Below are 10,508 nucleotides of genomic sequence, written 5' to 3' on the forward strand. Positions count from 1 at the left end.
TGAAAGGTGATGCTTCTGTGATTTCCCTCTCTGTTTCCTTATCCTTAGTGTATAGGAAGGCAACTGATTTTTTGGAGTTGATCTTGTATCCAGCCACGCTACTAAAGGTGTTTATCAGCTGTAGGAGTTCTTTGGTAGAGTTTTTGGGGTCGCTTATGTACACTATCATGTCATCTGCAAATAACGAAAGCTTAACTTCTTCCTTTCCAATACGAATCCCCTTGATCTCCTTATGTTGTCTTATTGCTATTGCTAGAACTTCAAGCACTATATAAAAATATGGAACGCTTCACGAATTTGCGTGTCATCCTTGCGCAGGGGCCATGCTAATCTTCTCTGTATCGTTCCAATTTTAGTATATGTGCTGCCGAAGCGAGCACAAATTAAAAATGTTTTAACCTTACCAGGAGGTTAATCTGTGGATAGATTCATAAACTGGTGGCCTTTGGGGGGAGGCGGTGGGCCTCATTAGAAGATGTAGGACCTAGAGAAGAGAATCCTGCCCCATTACCTTCTGCCTGACTCTGTTCCCCAGAATCAAGCTCTTTAGCGCTCTGTCGCTCTTTTCCCTCACCAGAGGCCCCGATGGAACCAGCTGCTCAGAAACCTCTGGAGCTGTGAGCCAAAGGAATCTTCCTGTCATTAGTCTACTCCTTTGTACACTTTGTCAGAGGGCAGAGAGTAAATGAAACAGAAAGTTTGCTAATATAATACATAGACGTAGCTCAGCGTGTTTCATTGTGACCTTTAAAAGACCTGGAAAATTCTGCTATTTGTGTCAGGTGAATCCAGGGGACATTACTCTGAAATAATTACAGAACAGAGCTACAAATACTCTATGGTTTCACTTGGATGTGGGGGTCTAAAAATATCTGTCTCCTAGAAAGGAAGGCTAAAATTAGTGGCGGCTGCAGGCAGGGGCTGGAGAGGAAGATATCAGAGGTACAACTTATACATTCTGATCATTTCCTGCCTGGCACAATTACACAGTTAATAATAAATAACGGGATTTTAAATATTCTAGCCACAAATAACAAATATTTAGGATTATTCATATAGTAATAGCTTGATTTAATCATTCCACTGATATATACGTAACTATCACATTTTATCTCGTCAGCATAGGCAATCATCTGTTAATTTAAAATAAAATTAAACTAAATTTAAAAATCGATTTATCTTCTCAAAAATCCTGGTTTTGAGTAGGTAGCGTAATTGTTAAGTGTACATGACCTCAGGGTCAGGCTACCTCCATGGATACTATAAATGATAAGCTACTGCCCCTTTGCCTCAGTTTCCCCTCATCAAAGAATGAGGATTATCACACCTATCTTAGTAACAGCCCTGAACATCAAATTCACTGTTCTGTGAGAACCACTTAGAACAGTAGTAATAAGCAAACACTCACATAAGGTTAAACTATTGTCTCTTTCATCCTTCGCTGTGCTAACGAAAGCCGAACGTTAATGGCATACCCACTCAGCTCTGCTTAGGGCTCTGTGAGTCTGTAAACTAGATGGTGAGAGTTGAGAAGCCACACCTGGGGCAGCTCAGGGCTTAGGACTGTCGCTAGCGCTGTGGGCTGGGATCTTCTAAAGGTTTCTTTACTCACAGGTCTGGCGGTTGGTGCTGGCTGTTGGCTAGGCACTCTGTAGAAGCTGTTGGCCCGAATGCCTATACAGTGTCTCTCCATATGGTTCCTTGGCTTTCTCTCAGCATGGTGGCTGGCTTCCATTAAATAGGAATTGGAAACAAGTTTCTTTCTTTTTTTTTTTCTTTTTTTTTTAGAAAACAAGAGAGTTTTGCCCCCATCACTTGACATTAGTTTGTATTTTACTTTTGAAATTTTATATATGAGTACTTCTTTCCTTTCATCTTGATTGTGTTCATTCGTGCTTTGAGTACGATGACAAAAAGGAGTGGGGATGGTGGACAGGGCTGTCTCCTTCCTAACTTTAACGAGATAACTTCAAAATTTTCTCCATTGAAGATGGTGTTGTCTGTGGGTTTGGCATTGATAGCCTTTACCATGTGGCAGTATGTTCATTCCAGTACTACACTCTTTAGGACTTTTATTTTGAAAGCATATTGAATTTGTCACAGGCGGTTTTCGACAAACTCAAACCTGTGTGAGCTTTGTCTTTAAGCGCATTTGTACGATTTATTACCTTTACTGGCTTACCTTTGCGGAGCCATTTCTGAATCTCAGGATGAAGCCAACTTAATGAAGCTTGGTCTTTCTCTACATACCTGTATCTGGTTTGCAAAGTAATTTTTGAGAATTTTTGCATGTATGTGCACTTTGTGTGCCTTTCTGGATATATCGTTCCTTAATTTAGGCAAGTTTTTTTTTTTCTCTGATCCAGTGGAAGATCGAGTCTATGCCACTGGCCTGTAGTTCTTCTCCTTCTACGCCTTTAATTTGTAGATTTGTTCTTTTATGTTGTCCCCATGCCCTATTCCTTTCATGATTTTAATTCTTTTATTCTATTATTTCATTGAGGAGTCCAGTTCTTCTATTTAATTATCTTCAATCCCTAATAATCAATCTCCTAATTGATTTATTCTAGGGTAAGACTTTCCCCTAGGATTTTCTAATTGAATTATCGGTCTTTTTAATTCCGTCTCTGCTGCAGTTTGAATTTTCTTCAGTGTTTCTCTCTCTTTATTTAACCCACGCTTTGAATCCTGGATTTTCTTCATCATTCCCTTCTGCCTTAAGTTTGTGTTTTCTTGGACTTTGCTCAGGAGTTTATTCCTGTCTTCTTTAAGTTCCTTCAGTTGTTTGTCCTTCTTTTTAAAATCCTTGCGTTCTTTGATCATGTTTATAATTGCCCTTTTGAGTCTGTGTCCTGGGGTTCATCCAGGTGATTCTCATTAGAAACATCTCTAAAGCAGTATGGGACATTCACTGTCAGTCTCCAGACTGCCCTTGAAAATGCTTTCTTTACCTCCAAGTTAATCGTGTAGAAATCCTACATGATCTCATTTATCCTTTTTGGTGTATTCAGTAGTGGTAGAAGTCAGTAGCTAAATGCAATGGACATTCTTGTGACTGAGAAACCAAATGCTATGTTACCCTTATCCAAAATATCTGTCCAATTTATTATTAGTTCAACAACTCTTTACAAAGTGTTCATTATATATTGGGCCACTGGAAATGTAAACATGATTAAGGTACATCTCAGCTGTCCAGTTTATAATCTAGAGGAGGTATTAAGAGCTTAGAATTTAAGGGCTGGATTTAGGGAATTTAAGAACCTCCAAAATTATATTCATTGTTCTAAGAGAGAACAAATAGCTTGTTTAAAAATCAGGTTCTAACTAAGGGTCACTACACAAAAGGTGTAAAATTGCAGATAGGCAGATATCACAAGAAGCCTCATGTTCAGGATCCTAGACAAAGGAAGGAAGAGGGTTTGCCATGTGTACTCTCAGTAGATGAAAGGGACTTTACCCCCAGCCCAGGAGAGGGTCTGTTTTCCCAGCAACTACTGCATGGTATTGAAGACACCTACCTGGATGAAGAAGCAGACCTGCCGGAGGTGTTAATTTGGAAGCCTTACTGTAAATAAAGCCCTCTTACTTCTATAATTCTACTTTGGTGACTTATTCTATTTTCTTCAGTTTCTCCAAAACTGTTATGAAAAAAAAATCAAGTTAACACGCCAAATGTGACACCTAGAAAAGGAAGTAGATGACAGAGTTCCTTTGTATCAAGGTTTTGGATGTTTCAGAAAGAATTCCATTAAAGAAAACCTCTGATCAAGTATATCATTCTGTCAGTGTGACAGAAAAATCTAAAAATAATTTTAGTGCTAAGTTCTTGAACAGCCAGCTTTAGTGGTTTCGTAACCTTTGTCACACAGTCAGAAACCAGCCTTATTAAAATGTGTTTAAGTTGTCAGGCATTCACGGAGTTCCTATTATTAGTAAGGTGCTGCGCTGAGCCACGCAGAGGCTACAACTCTGAAGGAAGAAATTGTCCCTCCTCTAGGGAAGTTACAGAACAGAGAGATGTATTGCATGGGGAGCTGTACTGACGCCAAACAAAAACTGTTAAACACTAATACCGAAACTCCTGGGGTCTATCGAAGGGAAAAGGAAGCAAGTATGTGATTTAAGGCCAAGAGAAGTCTCACGAAGGAGACTCCATGATGTAAGATGGGCTGAGAAAGTGTAAATGTCACCAGATGAATAAGGGTTACAAGATCATCACAGGTCCCACAAATGAACGAAGCCCAAGACAAGGAAATAAGGCAGCATATCTTTAGAGCATCACAGACAGACTTGGTTGTGATAAGTATTTTGAGGAGAAGACAGAATGTCTAGAAACTTGTATTACAGCCAGAATTCCTCAAGATTAAAATGTGCTGTAAGGGATTTAGTGTACTCCATAGCACAGTGCATGAACAGGGAGACTGTTTGAGTTAAAATGACTCACTCACTCAGGGAAGAAACCGGAGGTAAGAATGGTTATGACAACAACCAAGACAACTGGAAATTGCATGGATGAAGATGAGCAATGAGAGTCAAGACCATGAGATACTTACAAAGATCTTTCATCATGAGCATCAATATACACAGCCCACAAAAGACATGGATGATCAAGAGCCCAGCGAATATGGATGCTTTAACTGGGAAGTCCAGTTGTAGTGGCATTTCATTTGTATTTTAATAAATAAAGCTTGCCTGAGGATCAAAAAAGTAAAACAGCCACACTGGTCAGCCTTACAGAACAGGCAGCAATGACACACACCTATAATCCTAGTAGCCACACTAGCTTGCCCTAGAAACCAGGCGATAGTGGTTTATGCCCTTAATCCCAGAACTAGAGAGGATTTTACAAGGGAGAAGCCAGCTCACAATCTCAGTCTCATTCTGAGATTCCTGGAGGCAAGATCCCCATTTCGGACTGAGATAGAAGTAAGAGCCAGTGGCTGGCTGTTTTGCTATTTTGACCTTCAGGTTGAACCCAATATCTTTCTCTGAGCTTTTATTCGTTGTGCTTCATCTAGTAAAGTGGACCTTGGCAAGACAGGCAAGCAGAGCTCTTCAGAAGCTATCTGATGTGTGGAAGGGTAAGATACATCAGGGTGATTTGCCAGTGGTTGCGTTTGGCCAAGCCTATCGTCATGGAAAATAATCATGTTCTAAAAGGTTACCTGATTAGTGAGCATTTTAGGCAAATCCAGTAAAGGTCAAAAACCCATGTGTAAATCTTGCCTGACATCATCTGACAATGTCATTCTGAATAGCCCCTTCAATTTGATAAGCCTTGTTTAATTACTTGTCATTTATCAATATCGAACTTTCAGTTCGATTTGTCAATTAGAGGAGACACAGAAATAACTGGGAAGAGTACATTAATACAGTTGAAAATCAATCATTTAAATAATTTATTTATTTTTATTTTAAGTACCTTGGTGTTTTGCATGAATAGATATCTATATGAGGGTGTTGGATCCCCTGGAATAGGAGTTATATAGTTGTAAGCTGCCAAATGGGTGCTGGAAATTGAACCAGAGTCTGCTGGAAGAGTAGTCAGTGTTCTTAACCCCTGAATCAACTCTCCAAAGGCAATCATTTTAATTTAATTTAAATTAATCACTTTCATTTGATTACAAGATGGGATGAAGGAGAATTTTTCTTGCTTCCTCTTTCAGTGATGGAGATAGAGCCCATTGTTTAAAGAATTCAAGACAAGCGCTCTACCCTAATTTTGAGCCTCATTCCAGTGCAATATTCTGGGCTTTAAATTTTCCCTTTTTTCTAATGACTTTTATTGGACCGGCTTAAAATTATATACCATAGTCTGAGGCCAGACACATGCAGCTTTGTGGGATGTTGATGGTGGTCACAGGACAATGTCCTCTGAGTGAGAATCTCTCTGTTATGGTTTGGTGGCTTATATCTTCTCTAGGCAGGGAAAATATTTTCAGAGGTGGTGGGATCTTCAGGAGGTAGGGGCTTAGCTGGCAAAAGAGGGTCACTAGCGTCGGGTTCTGAAGAGGATAACCTTGGCCCACTTCTAATGCCAGCTCTCCTCTGATTCCTACTCTGTCACCTTATTTACTACCATTATCATGAACCCTGCTACGATGGACCACAAACCTCTGAGATCCTGCATCCAAACATACCTTTCTTCCCATCCTTTGGGGCTATCAGACTCTCGGTTACAGAGACAAAGAAAGACAAATATACTCACTTTTCTTTCATTCCAAGTTGACGAGGGAAGAAAATCAGAGTATTGATTGAGTCTAGTCAACTCACCACTTCCCTCCTCTTCTGCTTGTGGTATCTGGATGTGGAATATCCCTGATAGGTTTAGTGTCTGCACACTTATTTCCCTGCTGGTGGTTTGACTGGGAAGTTTGTTAAACCTTTAAAAGAAAGAGTCTTTCTTGAGAAAGTATGTCATTGGCTGCAGGTATTGAAGCTTTATCGCCTGACCTGACTTCCTGTTCTTTCTCTGCTTCCTGACTGTAGCTGCCAAGTAAGCAGTCCACTTCCCACTCCTGGTGCTCAGTCCGTCCTCACTGTGATGGATTATACCCCCATGTACACCAACCCTTTCTCCCATAAGTTGCTTTTGACAGGGCAGCAACAGAGCAGTAGCTAAGATGGGGCTCTATGATATATCTGGCAATCCTTGGCATTGGTGTTTTGGCTGTGTATCCTGAGGTCTTCAGGGGAGAGAGGCCAGAGCAACGTGATGAACCAACTCCTCTGAGCAGAGTTATAACTAGGATCTGACCACCATGATGTGGCCCCCATGGAAGTGTTCCAAAGAGAGTAAGATTCTCCCTCACCAGGACAGGCAGGAACCACTTCCTACCTGGAAAGCAGGCTGCCCTACTTCTAATAAGGACTGACATGGGTTGGCAGGAAATGAGCTGACATAGCAGGTCAGAAGCAAAGACGGCTGCAGGTTGAGAGATCGGAATCTGTCCCATTTCCTCCTGAAAATAAACCCAGAAGCTGAGCGTGAAGATGACTAATCAAGTGTCTCTCTGTGCGTGTCTGTGGCTAGAGCTCTGTTAACCACAGTTAGTTACTCTGTTAGAGGGCCGAGTTTCACACCTGACAGAGGGATCGCATGGAATCGTCCCCAAATGCTGTGCCCATGCTTCCGCTGCAGCTTCCTTAACCCCAAAGAAAGGACTGGAGAACCGTTTTAAAGAAAATAAGAAAACTCATACATGCCTCTAACTTTAAGGGTGGTAAGTATAAATATGAGTCATAGCAATGCTCTGGTGTCGGACCAGGAGGCAGCAGAACACAGAGGTTAAAGGGGAAGGTTCTGCAACCAGTTGGTCTGGGTTCAAATCCTGGTCAATCACTTACTAGTCAAGCATCGAGAAATTACTTTCCGTGTGCCTTGGTTTCTCCAGCAATAAATTGGGGAGGGGAGGTGATACTAATTCTGTGTAACAGGGATGCTGTGATAGACAAGAGCGTGGAGATATAAAGTATTTAGCCAATGGTGTCTAGTACTGAGGCAGGATAAAAAAAAAGCATATGCATGAATAAACCCTCATTTTAAAAGTACAGCCATTCCCTACTACACAAAACATTAGCAAGAGATTCAAAAAAGTCTGACTTCTTTGTCCCTTGGGGAAAGAGATGCAAGATAACGGGGTGTTTTTTCTGTGAAGGCTTCTAGATAGCCTTGTCACCTTTCCTGGGTCTCTATGAAGGATGCTTAGTGTCATACACTTTAAGAAGGTTAAGAGCACAGTCGAAGCGCAGACCCCAGGGCTCTTCACCACGTCCTCTGCCAGAGCAGTAAGGACCACGGGTGTTGGTGCTTGAGCAACAGGAAAGGAGGCTTAGAGGAGCGAGCCTCAGACCTGTCTCGCTCACTTTCAGTAAGCACCAGTCTTGAAAGCAAAACTTGTCTTCCTATACAGGATGCTTTGGCAAGGGATTTGTCTAGTTTCCCAAGCGAAACACCGAGGGATATTACAAAGAAACAGTAGTGATGTGGGATTCCCTTCTGTATGCTTTAATACCATTGGCTAATAAAGAAACTGTCTTGGGACTGCGCAGGGAATAGAGGTAGGCCGGGAAATGCTGGGAGGAAAAAGGCGGAGTAAGAGAGAAGCCATGTAGCCCCGCTGGAGACAGACCCTGAAACTTTGCCGGTAAGCCCCTGACACATGGCTATACACAGATTAATAGAAATGGGTTAAATTACTATGTAAGAATAAGGCAGTAAGAACCCAATAAGAAGCTAGAGCTAATGGGCCAAGCAGTGATTGAATTAATACCATTTCTGTGTGATTATTTCGGGGCTAAGCAGCCTGGAATCAACAAGTAGCCCCCCTCCTCCTACAAAGCTGAGGTATTTTGACCTAGATGATATGGAAACACTTGAGCTTCCTGAGGCTTTAGCTGGGGCCTGTTTGGAGTGAAGGGGCATGCACACCTGGGACAGTTACAAGTCTTTCACTTTTTCCAAGGATGTTTTCCACTATCTTTGCTGCCCTCCTTATGATGCAGGTCCTGCCTGCAGAACTGCGTGGCTTCATGAGGTTTGCTGCTCAACGCAGATATCCCATTCTGTACCGATGTGAAAACAACACGTGAATATTCTTCCGCCTTTAGCAGTCTAGATGAATGATCAGAGCAAATGAGGACATCTGTAAAGAGGTAAAATCAGCAACAGCCATGCGCCACACCCAGGATTTCAGGAAGAAGTGCTTTCCCGTATCATTTTAACATCCTTCCCTCTAAAATAACTTTATCAGGCTCTCTATACAGGTAGTACTTTTCCAGCCACATATAAGACCATTTTTTATCCACTGAAGTCATATTTTAAAAACTTTTAGTCTGGTTTTCAAGCCATATTGACACTTGCTACTCAATTTAGACTAAGCGTATCTCCACAGACCTTACTGTGCTTCTCGAGGGCGTGCATACCATCGTAGAACTCCGTCAATGATTCTATGGAGCATTTGGTTTGTCAGGGTCTAAATTCAAGTGGCAGGAAAGCTGAAAGCGAATGTGCCAGCAGGCTACCATTCCATCACTGAAAGAGAAGCAGAGAGGAGGGTAGAAAAAAAGGAAAGGAAGGGATGGAAGGGGAGGAAAGGACCTGGGCTAGCAACAGAATGGGTGAAGTACACGGTTTCCTCAGCAGTCAGGCAGGGATTCGTGGCTCCCTAGTAGGGAATGGAGGACTAGACGACAGCTCAGAGGAGGTACATAGAGCTGAGTATAGATCCCCAGATCACATGGTAAAGCTGAGCATTCCTGCAACTACAGTTCTTGGGGGGACAGAGATAGAAGGGTCCTCAGGCTCACTGGCCAGGTGAGCCAAGATAGGGAACTCCAGAATACCCAATGAAAGACCCTGTTCCCAAAACAAGATGAAGAGTCACTGACAAGAGTACCTGATTTATGTCTGGCCTCTGCATGAACATACCACACCACACACACACACACACACACACACACACACACACACATTTGCACATGCAGATATACATGGTTATTTATGCCCATAGACACAATTTTAAAAGTACAAAAGAAAGAAAGAAGGCATCTGATAAGTTATGGTCAAAGGTACTAGTGAGCTACTTGGGAGCCCATAGAATGAGGAGCCTCCATCTTCAGTGAGTCAGAGCACAATTCATACTTAAAACTGAAAAATACGGCTCAGACAATGAAGTGTACTGAGTTGAGTATGTTCAACTTTCAAGGATTATGTTGGGTTTATGCCACATTAGCAGCTGTGAGCTTTGGTCAAAGAGTTCTTTTCCAAGGGAGAAGGTTGCCTAGTATTGGAGAGTCTCTGATCAAAAGAATAATCAAGAAAATAAATGTTATTTCAATAAAGTTACCAACACACTTATTAAGGATAATCATTGAGCTGGTTCTGTAAAATGAGGAAATGATCAAAACCGGGACTCATTGGCATTTTCTTCCAGGGTTGGAATCCCACCTTTCCTACAGCTGTGTTTCTTTTTTCCATTATGAGTCGCAGACTTCTTGATTTCTTATCTGTTTTGCAGATTTGATTCCCGAGGCAGCAGAGCACTGACCAGAGGATGGTTCACTCATTTTCATGGCGACCAGTGAGAGGCTCAATTATAGTTCAGACCTATGTATAAATACCAAGCTTAGAGCTATGGAGTAGGTCATCCTGAGGTTCATCAGTAGTTAGTAAATGTCCAATTCATATTCTTTCCAAAAAATGGAGTATATTAGTAGAAAGAATATAACATTTTCAGAAGCAATGCTGTAGACTCAAATTGTCAATGGTGTATGAACCTGGAGGATTCACTTTCCTCCCTGGCCTCCTTATTATGGGTTCCTCCTTATGGCTGGTGGTCCAGCCTTTTGTCACAAACGGGGAAGATATGTCTAGAATTCATACGGTATTAATTCCACAATTCTGTCGTTATTAGTGTTCTTTTTTTGAACAACCGAGCTAAAGAAATGCTGGCTAGAGTTCAGAATGCGGTGGCAGGGGCTGTGTGGATTGAGAGTTCAACTAGACA

At 41.7% G+C, this 10,508-nt stretch overlaps 1 non-coding gene across 1 annotated transcript; it reads right to left on the bottom strand.

The window, feature by feature from the left end:
• Positions 1–273: 273 nt before the first annotated feature.
• LOC126511353 (U6 spliceosomal RNA) lies at positions 274–380 on the bottom strand. The gene has a single exon (XR_007594671.1). It is a non-coding gene; the product is annotated as a U6 spliceosomal RNA (small nuclear RNA).
• Positions 381–10,508: the final 10,128 nt, after the last annotated feature.

Source organism: Alexandromys fortis, unplaced genomic scaffold, assembly GCF_014885135.2.
Source record: "Alexandromys fortis isolate MF-2015 unplaced genomic scaffold, M_Fortis_MF-2015_v1.1 scaffold_97, whole genome shotgun sequence".
Lineage (NCBI taxonomy): Eukaryota > Metazoa > Chordata > Mammalia > Rodentia > Cricetidae > Alexandromys > Alexandromys fortis.